The following is an 18759-nucleotide window of genomic DNA, read 5'->3' as shown; positions in this document are numbered from 1 at the left end:
TGTTTGCAGGGGGAGCGCTCTCCCCCTGCCCATCAACGGTGCCTCCGCGATAAAATAAGGGGGATAGAGGGTGTCCAAAACACCCTCGATCCCCCTTGAAGAGATAGGAGTGAGGTGGCAGGGTTGCCACCCCTCCTATCCCTGCTATTGATCGGCCGAGCGACCAACCAATAGCAGACTGGGGGCGGGGGGGTTAAAGTTCGGTTCCCCCCCCCCCCGCTATGCCCACCCATCGGTGTCCGGGCACAGCGGGGGGAACCGTGTAGTGGCAGCGGCGGCAGCGGCGGTCACTCACCCGGCAGGAGGCTGTGATCATGGCGGCGGTGGAGGTGAGTATGGCGCCGCGTGTCCGGGAGTCTGTTGCCTAGCAACATCTGCAGGGCGACAGTTTAGAGAGTGGTCTCTAAACTGTGGCCCTCCAGATGTTGCAAAACTACAACTCCCGCCATGCCTTGACAGCTGTTTGCTGTGTTGGCATGCTGGGAGTTGTAGTTTTGCAAGATTTAGAGGGGTTCAGGATGGAGATCACTGACAGTGGTCTCTAAACTGTAGCCCTCCAGATATTACAAAACTACAACTCCCAGCATGCCCAGACAGCAGTTTGCTGTCTTAGCATGCTGAGATTTGTAGTTTTGCAACATCTGGAGGGCCACAGTTTAGAGACCACTGTCAGTGATCTCCAGCCTGAACCCCTCTAAATCTTGCAAAACTACAACTCCCAGCATTCAGGAACAGCAAATGGCTGTCTCGGCATGCTGTGAGTTGTACTTGCGTGCCTCCAGCTGTTGCAAGACTACATCTCCCAGCATTCCTTTTGGCAATCAGTACATGCTGAGAGTTGTAGTTCTGCAACAGCTGGAGGCACACTGGTGGGGAAATACCGAGTTAGGTAATAGGTTCTATTACCTAACTCAGTATTTTCCAACCAGTGTGCCTCCAGCTGTTGCAAAACTACAACTCCCAGCATGCACGTTCTGTCAGTGCATGCTGGGAGTTGTAGATTCCCCCCCCCCCTCCCATGTGAATGTACAGGTTACATTCACACTGGCGGCGGATTACAGTGAGTTCCCTGCTTCAAGTTTGAGCTGCAGCAGCCGCAGCTCAAACTCCTAGCAGGAGACTCAGTGTAATCCGCCGTCAGTGTTAATGTAACCTAAAAACACTACACTAACATAAAATAAAGAGTAAAACACTACATATACACACGTACACTGCCCCCCCCCCCCATCACCCCCCCTTCCCCCCCAATAAAAATGAAAAACGTATCCTACAGCAGTGTTTCCAAAATGGAGCCTCCAGCTGTTGCAAAACAAAAACTCCCAGCATTTCCGGACAGCCATTGACTGTCCAAGCATGCTGGGAGTTTAGCAACAGCTGGAGGCACCCTGTTTGAGAATCACTGGTGTAGAATACCCCTATGTCCACCCCTATGCAAATCCCTAATTTAGGCTTCAAATGCGCATGGCGCTCTCACTTTGGAGCCCTGTCGTATTTCAAGGCAACTGTTTAGGGCCACATATGGGGTATCGCCGTACTCGGGAGAAATTGCCTAACAAATTTTGGGGGGCTTTTTCTCCTTTTACCCCTTATGAAAAGGTAAAGTTGGGGTCTACACCAGCATGTTAGTGTAAAAAAAAAACATTTTTGTACACTAACATACTGGTGTTGCCCCATACTTTAAAATTTCACAAGCGGTAAAAGAAAAAAAGCCTCCAAAATTTGTAACGCAATTTCTGCTGAGGACGGAGATACCCCATATGTGGGCGCAAAGTGTTCTGGGGACGCACAACAAGGCTCAGAAGGGAGAGTGCACCATGTAAATGTGAGGTCTAAATTGGTGATTTGCACAGGGGTGGCTGATTTTACAGCGGTTCTGACATAAGTGCAAAACAATAAATACCCACATGTGACCCCATTTTGGAAACTACACCCCTCACGGAATGTAACAAGGGGTACAGTGAGCATTTACACCCCACTGTTCTGGCACCACGGGGGGCTTTGGAAATGCACATGGCCAAATTCTCTATCCAAAAGCTCAATGATGCTCCTTCGCTTCTGAGCATTGTAGTTCGCCCCCAGTGCACTTCACGTCCACTTATTGGGTATTTCCATACTCAGAAGAGATGGGGTTACAAATTTTGGGGGGTATTTTCTGCTATTATCCCTTGTAAAAATGTAAAATTTGGGGGAAAACAAGCATTTTAGTGTAAAAAAAATATATTTTTTTTTACATATGCAAAAGTCGTGAAACACCTGTGGGGTATTAAGGTTCACTTTACCCCTTGTTACGTTCCCCAAGGGGTCTAGTCCATTGCTGTCGCCACGTCCCCGGGGTGTCCAAGATGCTACGGACGTCTTCTTCCCCGGGATCTACGCTCACCGAGGAGGCAGGTAAGGTCCCTCCCGGTGTCCTGTAAGCTGTTCGGGACGCTGTGATTTCACCGCTGCGGTCCCGAACAGCCCGACTTTCGCTTCAGACGCGGCGGTCAGCTTTGATCACCGCGTCTGAAGGGTTAATACAGGGCATCACCGCGATCGGTGATATCCTGTATTAGCCGCGGGTCCCGGACGTCGATAGGTGTGTATTCGCCGTATAAGACGCACCAGCTCCCCCCCCCCCCCCCCCCAGTTTTGGGGATGAAAAAGTGTCTTATACGGTGTAAAACACGGTGTTACTCCTCTGTCAAAAAGTTTTTGACACGTCATAGTAACATCAGACCCCAGAGACCAGCGGAGAGATGCACTCAGCTATTCATTTTTCTCTACATTTCTCCTCACTGCAGAAGATAGGCTCCATAGACTCTCTATAGAATCCATCTCCTGCAGCAAAATAGGGAGAGAAGCACTCAGCAGAGAACTTCTCCTGGCTCGTTCTAGCGATCGTGGAGGTCTGAACTCTAAGACCCTAAATGACCAAAAAGTTTTTTGTCTTTCTAAGCCTGTCAGAAATTGTACACATTGGCAGATCAGCACAGCCATAGTGCCATGAATAAGCAGTTTACAGGAGCCGGAAGTCTTGGCTCACTGTAAACAATGTACAGAGCAAATGGAAACTGCTCTACAGCTACCCAGTGCCCCTACTACAATGTATGGAGCCAAGGCTTCCACAGATAGGCCATCAATGGTTTTTGTCTGGGAAACTCCTTGACACTGCAGTTTCCTGGCCGCCTTATATCAGGTGTGAAACTCATGTTAGGAGAAGGGAACTGACATGTCATTGGTCCAAACCACACAGTTTACTTATATATTAAAATTTACAGAGACTTTGGGAGTAAAAGAAAAAAATATACAGGTTGAACATACAATCTTTGACTGCATTGCATCATATGTACACTTATAGCTGTGATTATTGTTTTTTGGTAATCTTATTCTTTTTATTTTGTAATGTCAATTTAATAGCAGATTATAAATAGGAAAAAATATGCAGATGTTGAATGACCATTAAGGCTATGTTCATTTTTGCTTCTTTGGATGGAAGCTACAAGGCTCTGACTGACTAAGCTCAATGAGCTTATAATGGGTCCCATAGGGTCAAACCAAGGTTTGTGTTCTTTTTATAAATAGTGTCTGTTGTTTTGAAAAATAGTGTTGCATTGGATCAAGGTCCCACCACACATGGAAATAGAATAACATGTAAGAATCAAAAGACATACCAAATATGTGTTACCAAACTTATGCAAAACAATTGAGAAGGGTGAATAGAGTGCATGGGTTTTTATTAAAGAACGCACCATTGGATGATAAGTAAATAAAACATGAATTAATAAAACATGCCGGCAGATGGTTCTGGAAAGATTGATGCCCTTTATCAAATATGGACTGTAACTGCATTGCATTTAAAGATTGGCTCTTGGCTGACTGGCTCGACTAATTGTCTGACTAAGAGTCTGTTCCTCTGTTCTTTTTCTGGACCTTCATCCTTTTCGACACAAAGTCTTTAAAATCTTTTTTCCTCCCTCCCTCGCTTTTTTTTTCTATTTCTCTCCCCTCTCTATGTGCCTGTCCTCCATCTTCTTCCCTTGTCTGCTTCTTTGACTGATGTTGGTTTTTCTACTAAACAGAGGTACTTAAAGGGGTATTCCAGGCCAAAACTTTTTTTTTATATATCAACTGACTCCGGAAAGTTAAACAGATTTGTAAATTACTTCTATTAAAAAATCTTAATCCCTCCAATAGTTATTAGCTTCTGAAGTTGAGTTGTTGTTTTCTGTCTTTGATGACTCACGTCCCGGGAGCTGTGCAGTTCCTATGGGGATATTCTCCCATCATGCACAGCTCCCGGGACGTGACTTCATCATTGAGCAGTTAGACAGAAAACTTCAGAAGCTAATAACTATTGGAAGGATTAAGATTTTTTAATAGAATTAATTTACAAATCTGTTTAACTTTCCAGAGCCAGTTGATATATATATATAAAAAAAAAGGTTTTGCCTGGAATACCCCTTTAATGGGCATAAAACCTTGGTCAAGGCTGTTATGTTTAGACTTTTACTTCATCTCCAGTTACAAGGTGATATTGTGTTGTGACAATTGTGTTGTGCTGCAATTCTCTTATCACACCATAGTAATTTTGATATTTGTACAAATTTGTAAAATTACATTCCATAAAACTCACATAAGAAAAAAATGTAATTAATAAGTGTCCATACTTATGTGACCCCAGCTCCCTATAAGTAAGCTATACTGTGAAGGTGTACTCCCCTAGAAATAAGCTATACTATGAAGGTGTACTCCACTAGAACTCAGCTCTACTATGAAAGTGTACTCCCCTAGAAGTAAGCTATACTATGAAGGTGTACTCCCCTAGAAGTAAGCTATACTGTGAAGGTGTACTCCCCTAGAAGTAAGCTATACTATGAAGGTGTACTCCACTAGAACTCAGCTCTACTATGAAAGTGTACTCCCCTAGAAGTAAGCTATACTATGAAGGTGTACTCCCCTAGAAGTAAGCTATACTGTGAAGGTGTACTCCCCTAGAAGTAAGCTATACTATGAAGGCGTACTTCACTAGAAGTCAGCTCTACTATGAAAGTGTACTCCCCTAGAAGTAAGCTATGCTGTGAAGGTGTACTCCCCCAGAAGTAAGCTATGCTATGAAGGTGTACTCCACTAGAAGTCAGCTCTACTATGAAAGTGTACTCCCCTAGAAGTAAGCTATACTATGAAGGTGTACTCCCCTAGAAGTAAGCTATACTGTGAAGGTGTACTCCCCTAGAAGTAAGCTATACTGTGAAGGTGTACTCCCCTAGAAGTAAGCTGTACCATGAACATGTACTCCCTAAGGGTATGTTCACACTGAGGAATTCAAGAGGAATTTCCTTGAGTAATTCTGCTAGCTTTTTCAGCTTGAAATTATTCAGCAATTGATTTTCCATTCACTTCAATGTATTTTCTGCTTCTCAGTTCACACTGAGTAAATTCTGCTCGCTGAATTCCGACGCTGAATTCAGTTCCGCTTGAAGAAAGAACATGTTCATTCTTCAAGTGGAACCCGCAAGCAGAATTCAATAGAAGTCAATGGCAAAAAAAAAATTCTGTCCGACATTGTTTTCACGCGGAATTCAAGCTGAATTCAGAAAAGTAGAATTAAATAGCCTCTTCCTTCATTCCTCTTCATTTCCGTGTGGAAATTCCACTCAAATTCCACTTGAATTCTGGTTGAATACTGCTTGATGGATAAAATGACAGAAGGCTACAATTTCCTGACCGAAATTATTCCTCGTGAATTCCTCTTGAATTCCTCAGTGTGACCATAGCCTTAGAAGTAAGCTATACTATGACAGTGTACTTCCCTAGAAGGAAGGCTGGGTTCACACTACGTTTTTTAACTACGGTTCCCGCATACGTTTTCATTAGTGAAAATGTATGGAATGGTATTGAAAGCCGTATACATAGGCAAAGCATTGCAAACCGTATGCACCCTGATGCATACGGTTGAGTACGGTTTGCTTGCAATACGGTTTTTAAACAGTACTCCAAACAGTGTTCAACCACGATTTTGACTCCAGTTTTAAAACCGTATTGCAACCGCATACCTTTTTTTTAACATGGACGTCAATGGGAAACGCACATGTATACGGTTCCATATGGCAAAACCGTATGCATTTTTTCTTTGCACATGCACATTTGCATCCTAAAGTCCCCACCAAAGACCCCTCCCATTAAAAATGGACAGAATTTTCAAAAACGGACGGAACTGTATGCACTTTTAAAAACAGTATACTGTTTAAAAACGCATACGGTTTATTTTTTCCCATACTGTTCCATCCGTTTTTTTCCCATACGGTTTTTGATAGAAAACGTATGCGGGAACCGTAGTTGAAAAACGTAGTGTGAACCCAGCCTAAGCTATACTGTGAATGTGTACTTCCCTAGAAGTAAGCTATACTGTGAGGGTGTACCGTGTACTCCCCTAGAAGTAAGCTATACTGTGAAGGTGTACTCCCCTAGAACTAAGCTATATCGGGAACCTGTACTCCCCTAGAAGTAAGCTATACTGTGAAGGTGTACTCCCCTAGAACTAAGCTATATCGGGAACCTGTACTCCCCTAGAAGTAAGCTATACTGTGAGGGTGTACTCCTCTAGAAGTAAGGCATCCTACAATGTTGTTCAGATTGCCACAGTATAGATGTCCTGTAAAGTATGATGTGTTACCGTGAGGGCTCCGGTCTGGCACTCTGACCGTGAGCGCTCACCTCTTCGCTCTCCTGTCCAGGCCGCGGTTCGCATCACAGGACGCGCCCGCATGCGAATCGCAACCCACTTCTCACCTGCCTCCGCTATGGCCCAGTCTCCTTCTACTGCCAGCGGGGCTGGGATTTGCATTGCGAGACGCGCCCACATGCGAATCCCAGCCCGTCACTCACTTTATGCTTCTCCTGCCTCCTCCTCTGCCTCTCTGCTCCAGCGTGCATGTCCTAGTCCCCTAGGGCGCTCGCACGCCGGAGCTTGGAGATTTAAAGGGCCAGTAAGCCCAATAATTAAGTAACACCTATGGCTCAGTTATAAGTTCCTCACCTCCCACACTTCTCTCCCATTTCTTCAGTTCTCCTAGCCTGAGATTAAGCGTTCCCAACTGTCTGTTTGCCTTGCCTATGTATATTGACCCTTCCGCTGTGTTATTTGACTATGCACCTTTGCCGCCTGCCTTGACCTTCTGCTAAGTCTGACTACGCCTTTGTCTCATTCTTCTGTACCCCGTCTTGCCCAGTTACCTCTGTGGTCGAGATGTATTGGGGGTAGCGACCTGGGTGAAGACCAGCGGCACCTTAGACTCCGCTCCCCGATATGGCCCGTTTCATCTGCCACATAGGTTAGAGGATCCACATCCAGCAGCGTTACATGATGCCTTTACCTGAAGGCCATTGTTAAAGAACATAAAGAAAGCAATTGCAAACATAAAGAAATAATATTATATCATTTGCTATTTTCTGATGTCTGTATCTTTTTTACTTTTCTGTCTAAGCTTTATGGGGGCTAATTTTTTTTTTGCACCATCATTTTGTGGCTTAGATCAGACTTTTTGATTGCGTTTCCTTCCATTTTTTGTGTGATGTTATGTGGTTAAAAAACGTTTACGCCATTCATCTTGCTGTTTCCATAGCATTGTGTTTAAATACTTTGGACATTTAAGCATGCAGTGATTCCGAATATGTTTATGTTATGGGTTTTATTTTACATTTTCTTATTTGAATTTGAATGTTTTTAATGTTTATGATAATTTTTTTTAAGTATTTAAGTTTTTTTAACACCTAGGGGACTTCTATAAGCAATCATTCAATTGCTCACTTACTATGGCATTGCAATGTTATTATTAATTGATTTTTCGGTGATCTGCTAGTATAGCCTGCCTATGGCATGCTATCGAGCAGGTCTGTCATAGCACACACTGAGTCCTTTATAAAGCCTTGGGCTGCCATGAAAATGGCCAATCTGACTCCCTTGAACACCATTGATGTGTATCATGCGTATCCCTGTTTAATTGCTTCTGTTTTGACCACAAATATCTAAACATTTAAAATAGCTGGCATCAGAGATCATTTGATGTTGGTGTTGGCCCTTAGCTGCTGAAAGCTCGGGTACTGACCCTACTCCATACACACTTAACAGCCTTATATTGTAAAATATTGTACTGAGCCTGCTCCATACACACTTAACAGCCTTATATTGTAAAATATTGTACTGAGCCTGCTCCATACACACTTAACAGCCTTATATTGTAAAATATTGTACTGAGCCTGCTCCATACACACTTAACAGCCTTATATTGTAAAATATTGTACTGAGCCTACTCCATACACACTTAACAGCCTTATATTGTAAAATATTGTACTGAGCCTGCTCCATACACACTTAAAGGGGTACTCCGTTGGTTAATTTTTTTGACTATATGGCATCTTCTTTGTAAGTTTAGTTTTTTTGCAATATACATGTGTTATATGTGTGTGTTTTTCTTACCTGTTTGTTGGGCAGGAAGTTCTGTAGTTCAGAGGGTTTTCTTTTACTGTTCTCCACAGTTCTGAGTTTGTTGTGGACAAGATGTCACAGCTTTTTTTTTCTCTCTGTCTGCATGAGAAAAATAATCCACGCCCCCTCATCTCATCCATCTGAGTACACAGCTCCTCACCTCCCCTCCCCCCTGCTCTGTATTCTAAGGACGCAGGTCTGCACAGGAGAAGGAACACAGAGAAGATAAGTGTTATCTGAAGGGGAGGATGAGAAGGTGCACGGGCTGGGGATGTATGGACTGCAGGGGAATAAATCTCATACTGGGAATGATCTCTATGGGGGAGATTTATCAAAACCTGTGCAGAGGAAAACTTGCCCAGTTGCCCATAGCAACCAATCAGATTGCTTCTTTCATTTTTCACAGGCCTTCATAAAAATGAAAGCAGCAAGCTGATTGGTTGCTATGGGCAAGTTTTCCTCTGTACAGGTTTTGATAAATCTCCCCCTATATGTGAAGGGGGAGGGGGGACTCCTGAATGACACATGCTGGGAGTTGTAGTCCCTGTTGTGTGTGTGTGTCTGTATGCTAATGTTTACAAACCAGTGTGCCTCCAGCTGTTCAAAACTACAACTCCCAGCATGCCCTGACAGACTTTTGGCATGCTGGGAGTTGTAGATTTGCAACAGCTGGAGGCAAACTGGTTGGGAAACACTGTTCTAGCCTATTCAGCATACACATCATGTTACACCAGTGTTTCCCAACCAGTGTGCCTCCAGCTGTTACAAAACTACAACTCCTAGCATGCCCAAAGGCTGTCAGGGTATGCTGGTAGTAGTAGTTTTACAACACCTGGAGGCACCCTGGTTGGGAAACACTGGTGTATGCCCTACAGAGGTGTGGTGAACTACAAACCCCAGGAGACTACAGAGGCAGCATGCTGTTGTTATACCACAGACTGAAGACTCCTGAATGACACATGCTGGGAGTTGTAGTCCCTTTTGTGTGTGTATGACAGTGTATCCCAACCAAGGCTGTTTATATTAGTGTGCTGTGTATAAGGAGGCCGACCCGGGAAAATAGTAGGGTGGGTAAAGGGCGGAACAAACAAACAAAAACAAATAAAGGAGCCGCCCCAAACCAGCAAGGCATGTGGCATGCTGGGATTTGTAGTTTTCAGCACAGCAAGAAACAGGAAATAGAAGCAAAGATAGGAAAACAAAGTGGGAGATAAAAAGACAACAAAGAACGGAAATAGATTAAGCTGAACAACAAGAATAGAAATGAAACAAAACAAATAGGGTAAGTCAAAAACGGAAAAACACCTTTACCACCGGAGTACCCCTTTAACAGCCTTATATTGTAAAATATTGTTCAAGGGTCTTTAATGAATGAATTTAAATAAATATTCATATATTATAACATTTTACATTTCACACTGTAACCATGCATACTACTATACAGTGCGGGTGTTATTGAAGGTAGGTCAGGCTCAGTCTCAAGTACATAGAAATCATCACCATTCAAATAAGTTTCCATTAATGTATTGATAAATAATGAAGCACTTAAGACTCTCAATGCGGCTGTGCATTATATGTCCATTTCAGAAGGCATTGAAACCGAATCAATCCTGTGTCAACAGAGATCTGGATTGATTTCAATGCCTTCTGAAACAGACATATAATACAGAGCCACATGGAGATTCTTAAAGGGGTACTCCACTGGCCAGCTTTCTGAACATTTAGTTCCGAACGCTATGTGCACGCTGCGGGGCGGCCACATCCACTCATGATGCCACGCCCCCTCAATGCAAGTCTATGGGAGGGGGCGTGGTGCCCCTCCCATAGACTTGCATTGAGGGGGCGTGACGTGACATTGGGGGGTGTGGCCAACCCCCTCACCGCGCACACAGCCTTCGGAACTAAATGTTCAGAACGCTGGCCAGTGAAGCACCCCTTTAAGAGCTTTATTATGAGATAATGTGATCCATGAAAAGAGAAACACCATACAGAAGGCCCACAAATGCCCGCTTTGACTGGAGCCTACAGCAGAGGACTGGGCACTAATCTGAATCCCGGCTGAGAGGTTGAACTGTTTTATATTTTTTGATGTACCGCTTTAATATGAACCCAGTAAATATTTGCTATCAGTCAGTTCCCGTTTCTCACTGCAACTTATAATCAATGGCCGCTCCTGACGAGAGGTTATTTATCAGATCTGCAGGACAATAAACTGTGACAAGAAGCCAGGAAACTGGTGCTTTAACCTTATTACTTGAAGGAGTTCCCTTATTCTCACAGGTAATGCTCGCCGGCCAGCTGTCGTAGAGACAGAGTTAGAAGACAGAATGAGGAGTTTAGTGTGCAGAAGGGCTATAAATCTGTGACTGTTAAGGGCTCCTGCAATTTTTGTTTCATTGCTTTCTCTCATTGCCTGCCTGGGAGATCAGAAAAACCCAATCTAGATATAAAGTGTTTAGAGGGCAGCACACAGGGACCATTCCAGGATCGATTCTGTCCCCTCCCTGGAGGCTTCCTGATGTAATTATAGCAGCTTTTATAGCTGGCTCCCTATTAATCCCAGAGAAAGAAGCAATGTCTTGTGTTGTATAACCTGTGCTCGGTTATCCTGGGAGAACGGAAGGAATATGAATTATATAGATAGGTTTCTCCTCTAGACCTGAGAAATTTTATCTGGTAGTATAAAGAATCTGATATAAGCAATATATGGTTAACAAGGCAGGACTGATAGGCTGTACATTGTTAATGTCAAAACTGATGCATTACAAGAGATAACGTAATATGTGCCACTTTAGTGGAGCTGGTCCTAATACAACAACTGGGGGCATAATAGAACAATCATCATACAGACATAGGAACAAAGACCAAAGCCATGAAATTATCATTTCTTGTCAGAAAATGATTGGTTAACATGGGAATAATACTGAGTAACATCACACGACTGTCATAAACTTCTCAGTCTAGGCACATTCCATTATGGGATTAAAGAATTCCTTCTAGCTCTCCTGACATATCTGTATTAATATGTAATTGTATCCCTAATGAAATAATGATGGAGTATCTTTTCATGGAATTCTGCATTGTGCCATTCCTCTATTAGCTTTTCTAGAAACGTCTTACATGTAGGCATAACATTCTTTCCCTTCTCAATCTGATATTGTCCAAATATTGATAACAGTATCAGACCTTAAAGTACAGACTAAAAGGGTCAGACTTTGTAGGCAAGGGGAATTGTTGCTCCCAGTTTTGAATTCAGACAGATACAATAGGCATAACATTATACAAAACTTAAAGGGGTACTTTGACAGATTAAAAAAAAAAAAAAAACATTAACATGCTGCATAAGCATTTAGCATTGCATATTTGTCTGCCCCAGATCTGAAACCACCAAAAACCCATTTGTTGTTGGGGTCTTAGTTCTGTTTGTACTTCCTGGATAAGCCGTTTCTCAGCAAATTCTTTAAACACAAAGCTTTCCCTCAGCTCTTCATCATAGTCCTCCAACCCTGCCTACTCCCCTTCCACAGCACTCCTGCCAATTACCCAATCAGAGATGTTGCAGAAGATCGATCAGTGAGATTGCACTTCCTGTCTGCTCCTCTGCCTGTTTCCTTATTCAGCACATGGCCGGCATGCTGTAACTACACCTCATTCTTCCCACAGAGTCCCAATACAGAGTTATACTGCACTCCACATCTTAGGTGCTAGAATACATTATTTGCAATGTGTGATATGTAGATAAAGCTGTCACAATTTTATATACATTTTCACTTTGTAAAAGCTAACATGCTGATCTAAGACAACCTGCTGCTGAGAAAAAAGGTAGTTTTCAAGGGACCTCCATGCTAGTCTCCTTTAACACAGCAGTATTTGGCTCAGTATTTTGTATCAGCATTTAATTCGTGTTTGACCCACTCCTAGCTTGGTTTACTAATACTGATGCACACTGACTTTGACCACTGGGTAGAACAAGGTGTAGACCTTATTTAGGCCTCAGACTGTCCCCATTATGATGTAAGCTCCAATATCTAATAGACCACAATGGAGATATAGTCTGGCACTATTAGAGCAACATTTAGACTGTTCACTTTTAGGACTGGATGGCTGTACATATGCATACACCGTTTTCTACTTATCATGTGGTGCTCTGATTAGGGCAGTTCCATAATATAACACATAGAATTAGATTGAAAATCAAAAGCACTCACCCACTGTAGTTATCTGTAACCTTTATTTCCTTTGATGCATCTTTACAATTGCAGCAGGGAGGTGATCATGTACGGGCAGGGGAGCTGTAATCAGCGCAACAGCTGTTTCAAGCATAACCACGCTCTTTATCAAGCTTTGAAGCTTGAGAAAGAGCGTGGTTACGCATGAAACAGCTGTTGCACTGATTGCAGCTCCTGTGCCCGTACATCATCACCTCCCCGCTGCAATTGTAAAGATGCACCGAAGGAAATAAAGGTTACAGATAACTACAGTGGGTGAGTGCTTTTGATTTTCAATCTACTTCTACGTGTTCCAATATCTAATAGGATTAAATGGCTATGATCAGGAACTGCTTCTATCTATGTGGTCTTGAGTATGCGCATGTAAGGTGCAGTTTAATAAAGTTGTAGCAGACTAATTAGACCAAGTCTGAATTATATGAGCTGATGTACAGTACATACCGGTGTGACAGAGTCAGAGTCGAGAGCATTACCTATCTGATTGGTCTATTGAAGGAGAAGTCTCATGAACAAATATTTGCGGAAATTATGCCCGCAACAAACGGGACTTACCTGCCATCGCTTCCTTGGTGTCGCGGTATCGCAGCTCCATCTTCTTCCTGGTTCCAATGGTCAAGGCATCATTCATATTCCTTCCAGTTTATTTGCCAGCGGCAGCAATGTTCTGCCTCGACTGACAATAGGCTTAGCGGCAGCGCTTTTTAAAGACTTGAAACTACTCAGGGTAACAAGTATTGACACATCTAGAAGGGGGCAAATATTTTTTTACATGACAATGTGAATAGAACTACAATATCTTTGACTGTGTTAAACCTGAAGGGTAGAAGCAGGGAGATGACAGTTAAGGAAATACCCATTTTTTTAATGTATTTTATTCATGAGCGAAAAGACTGCATCCTCACCATTGCCAGTGTAAATGTATTTTCGAACCATTAATGTCGGTATGTGTGTGTGGCCCTGATATCTCTATTCACAATACACCAGAGTCCTTAAAGTTATTTAAACCATCCCCTGTACATAGGCTGCACAGAATTGCTTCTCCTTCAATCTGATTAGGTCACATTTTAGTTTCTCCTTCATTAATCTCTGTTCCAGCTCTATGGTCTTTTTTTTTTTTCTAAGATGTGAAAAAATACTGTGAGAGTCAATTAGAAAATCATGCAATTATAGGAACAGTAACCCTTAAAGAGTCTATTAAGTGAGACTTAAATTGCTGCAGAGCAATGTGATATCTGCATGAATACTAAACGGACTCATTTATGGCCAATCCTATTATCAGAGTCCAAATTAATTTATAACAGTGCCACGTGTTCAGCACTGAGTCCTGCAGATCAGATCTGGGCACTGGGCATCACATATGCACGTTTAAAACATAGTGGAATTTCGAGTCAATGTTTTATATTGCTTTACAATGCTTTACAACTTAGCTGGAAGACTATGAAGAGTAGTTCACCTATGATAGGTATAGACAGTACAATTGCACCTGGGCTGCATAAGTCAAGGGGTCAAAAGAGACCCCAGGATCTCTGCTTGCGAAGACATTTCCCTCAGTGTATTACCTCATCTTTTTTTTCTTTATTATGTTGCTTGCTTAGTGGTTTATAATTATTCTCCCCTCGGTATAATGCAGATCAGCATTCCATGCAGAGGCGTAACTATAGGGGGTGCAGAAGGTGCGGTTACACCGGGGCCCATGAGCTTGAGGGGCCCATACATTTACTTCTATAGGAGTAGAAAAGCGCTATAAATGAAGCATGGGCCCTGTAACAGTTTTTTGCATCGAGGCCCAACATCTTCAAGTTTTGCCCCTGATTTCATGCACTGCCTTTCTAGTCAAACGTTACTTCCCTGTCTCTGACTGCTATTTTGTTGTTATTTAACTGAGTTAATCTGGTACATAATATGAAATCTATGTAAAGCACATCTGCATTTTTAGGTTTAATATTACATTTAAGCCTATGCACCTGGGGATGTTGGTTTAATTTATACAGAGCAGCCAGTGTGAACTGACATAGCTGCAGTGTAAAGCATGGGGAAAGAGAGACAAAACTTCATCCTCTTAGGTAGTCTGAGAGCCACCTCCTGTATTATCAAATCCAAGTTAAAGATTACCTCTCATGATCTTGCTAAATTTTATAATCCTCCCAGTTCACTGCCCCCATCATGGTAAACCACTGCCTGCCTTTATTTTAATAATTTTTTAGTTTTCTACCTTGATATTGCTCTGTATTTTCTGCTCAGTCTTAGTCAGATTCAGAGACTGGGAAGGGGCGTTACCCAGCAGGTGTGACATCATCTGAAGCCATACAGGGGAGAACTTCCTCCCTCACTCTGCTTCACACAGCTTAGAGAATTTCAGTGTGAGATGAGCTATGATTGGCTAAGGCTGCACACACACCCTCAGCACTTGAGACTGCATTTCCTGATTTTGGACTTCTGCCAGGCCAGCAGCAGTCCAATGTCTGAGCAAAAGAGGTGGAAGGAAATGTGCTCTGGACAAGTAGGGAGACACCGAGTGGCACCTTTTTTAAACACAAATAAAACATAGAAAACTTCATTGTAAATAGTGCCCATTTAAGCTGCAGCCATGATCATATATTTCGTTTAATGGGGTAAAACTAAAGATCAGTCAAGCAGCCAACAGTGTATGATATAAGTGGCAGACAAGCACCCGCAGGTGCATAGGCTTAAATGAAATGTAAAACCTACAAATAGAGATATGCTATAAATAGATTATTTAGTATGTGGTAGATTAACTCCATAGAAACATTTCAACAGCCGCATAATAGCAGTCAGAGACAGGGACATGGAAGTAATGTTTAAACAGAGCTTCTACTGTTTTTATTTTCAGTAACAAAAAAAGCCTTTAGCTTCAGACACAACAAATTAAAAAAAATCCTGCTTATCCAGTGCTAACTACACAGATCAAACTTCCCTATCTATACAGGTGGCTTACTACCAGCCACCCAACAAATGTGTTACTCAGGTAAATGTGTGCTCAGGAAATTTAACTCTTATCAGAGGTTCCTCACAGCCTCAGCTCATAGACTTTTGTTGACTTTCACCTATCTTTAAATCCCAGTAACTATCTGTCTTTAACACCTGTGCTGATCTGGGATTGTGTCAAATCCTGGAGTGGCCCAGGAAAGGGATGAAAGGTCCCTCTATCAAACCTGCCTTTCATTAAAAAAAAACAAAAAAAAAAACAGGTCCTATAGCAGGACTTATAAAAGTCCCTAGCAAGCTAAGACTCCCCAGGAATTAAACTATTTTCTGGATTTGTCATATCCCACTCAGCTTTCCCTTGATGGGATATGCACTTCCTGAAACCACATCTACATACGACAGGAACCTTGGAGAAAGCGATTACCATTCCTGTTGCTGTTTCACTATTAAAATACCTTCACAGTGTCATTTAGGGTTTACAATTACTGTCAGATTATGATTAAGGGACACTCTGTGATAAGATGTGGGACCATATACAATTCTTCTAAGGGAGCCCTCTGTTTGTGTTTGCCATGTGAGTTCCATCTTGGCTTGAGTATGTTCAATACCTTTGACAGCAAGTCTCACATCAAAATACAGAAATTCAGACTGGCCCCATTAAAGTAAATGCTATCACTCAGTATTTCTTTAGGTCCCTCAATTAATTAATCCATCAAAGTGGTCATAGTTCAATAAGTGAGGATGAAGCCCAAGCTGCCTATATACAGTCATGGCAGTAAATGTTGGCACCCCTAAAATTTTTCAAGAAAAAAAGCAAATTGGACATAATGTCACACCAAACTCCGAAAATGGGCTGGACAAAATTATTGGAACCCTTTCAAAATTGTTAAAAATAAGATTGTTTCAAGCATGTAATGCTTCTTTCAACTCACCTGGAGCAAGTAACAGATGTGGGCAATATTAAAATCACACCTGAAAGCAGATAAAAAGGAGAGAAGTTCACTTAGTCTTTGCATTGTGTGTCTGTGTGTGCCACACTAAGCATGGACAACAGAAAGAGGAGAAGAGAACTGTCTGAGGAGTTGAGAACCAAAATTGTGGAAAAATATCAATAATCTCAAGGTTACAAGTCCATCTCCAGAGATCTAGATTTGCCTTTGTCCACAGTGCGCAACATTATCAAGAAGTTTGCAACCCATGGCCCTGTAGCTAATCTCCCTGGGCGTGGAGGGAAGAGAATGATTGATGAAAGGTGTCAACGCAGGTTAGTCCGGATGGTGGATAAGCAGCCCCAAACTAGTTCCAAAGATATTCAAGCTGTCCTGCAGGCTCATGGAGCATCAGTGTCCACGCAAACTATCTGTCGATATTTGAATGAAATGAAATGCTATGGCAGGAGACCCAGGAGGACCCCACTGGTGACACAGAGACATAAAAAAGCAAGACTACATTTTGCCAAAATAAACTTGAGTAAGCCAAAATCCTTCTGGGAAAATGTCTTGTGGACAGATGAGATCAAGATAGAGCTTTTTTGGTAAAGCACATCATTCTACTGTTTACCGAAAATGGAATGAGGCCTACAAAGAAAAGAACACAGTACCTACAGTGAAATATGGTGGAGGTTCAATTATATTTTGGGGCAGTTTTGTTGCCTCTTGCACTTGGTGCCTTGAATGTGTACAAGGCATCATGAAATCTGAGGATTACAAACAAATTTTGGGTCACACTGTACAGCCCAGTGTCAGTAAGCTGGGTTTGTGTCCGAGATCTTGGGTCTTCCAGCAGGACAATGACTCCAAACATACGTCAAAAAGCACCCAGAAATTGATGGCAACAAAGCACTGGAGAGTTCTGAAGTGGCCAGCAATGAGTCCAGATCTAAATCCCATTGACCACCTGTGGAGAGATCTTATAATTGCTGTTTGGAAAAGGTGCCCTTCCAATAAAAGAGACCTGGTGCAGTTTGCAAAGGAGGTGGGTCCAACATTCCGGCTGAGAGGTGTAAGAAGCTTATTGATGGTTATAGGAAGCGACTGATTTCAGTTATTTTTTTCCAAAGGGTGTGCAACCAAATATTAAGTTAAGGGTGCCAATAATTTTGCCCAGCCCATTTTTGGAGTTTGGTGTGACATTATGTCCAATTTGCTTTTTTACCTCCCTTTTTTAATTTAGTTCCAATACACACAAAGGGAATAACTGTGTATAGCAAAATAACATTAATGCTTATGAAGAAATATAAAATCCCATCCCTTCCCCAATATCGCGCCACACCCCTACCCCTTAATTCCCATGTTGAACTTGATGGACATATGTCTTTTTTCGACTGTACTAACTATGTAACTATGTAACTATGTGTTACTGCAATCCTTTTATGTGAGGAATACATATTTTTCTTGAAAAATTTCAGGGGTGCCAATATTTACGGCCATGATTTTAGTACTGGACATTAGATCATCACTTACAGTATCTTACATTGTTATGAAGCCATTTAGAAAATCCAGTGAAAGCTTAAAAAAAGAAAAGGCAGATAACCAACTATACAGATGACCATTTTTCCCTTTCCCTTTACCCATGCCATCTTTAGTCATTTTAGCACAAATTACAATATGACAGTGCCTTAACATGTCATTTTTCAGTGTTATTTTTTCTTAAGATTCATATACCTTTCAATTTAAGACATTGCAACACTGATATACTGAAATCTACCTGTATTACCATTTGACAAATGAAACAAGAGAAGATATGCAAATTTTTGGAAGAAAGCTGACATGCTGCCATACATCAGGCAGGCTCGGGAAGAGAATGATGCATTATATGGTATGTAAGAGCAGACAGCCAATACCAGTGTGCCCGCATTGGATTCCAAACTATTATCTTACAGAATAACCAGGAGGCAAGTTGCATTCCCACAAGTAGCCCCGACCACCCCCTACCAGAATACTCTCACATGATGATTTATACTGTCTATTATCCATTCACAGCAGTCCTAGACTGTGCACCATTTGGTAGATTATAATGTTCCATAAGTACTTTTGTCTGAGAAAATCATTATTATGAGAAAATATGGAGAGTAGTAAAACCTCACAAGGCTAATAACCCTGCATTTACTTACTAAAA

General features: G+C 42.1%; 1 protein-coding gene and 1 long non-coding RNA gene across 4 annotated transcripts in view; one reads left to right on the top strand and one right to left on the bottom strand.

The window, feature by feature from the left end:
• The window catches only part of LOC130285015 (uncharacterized), a 28905-nt gene extending 20085 nt beyond the window's left edge, over positions 1–8820 (bottom strand). The window contains exon 1 of the long non-coding RNA XR_008847221.1: positions 8459–8820. This is a non-coding gene — a long non-coding RNA (uncharacterized LOC130285015). The remainder of the gene's footprint in view (positions 1–8458) is intronic.
• Positions 1–18759, top strand: part of VWC2L (von Willebrand factor C domain containing 2 like) — a 242853-nt gene that overhangs the window by 206246 nt on the left and 17848 nt on the right. The gene's annotated exons all lie outside the window — the stretch shown is intronic.

The sequence above is a fragment of the Hyla sarda genome, chromosome 8, assembly GCF_029499605.1.
Source record: "Hyla sarda isolate aHylSar1 chromosome 8, aHylSar1.hap1, whole genome shotgun sequence".
Classification (NCBI taxonomy): Eukaryota; Metazoa; Chordata; class Amphibia; order Anura; family Hylidae; genus Hyla; species Hyla sarda.
Note: the sequence above shows the minus strand (reverse complement) of the source record. Positions and strands in the feature narration are given on the sequence as shown.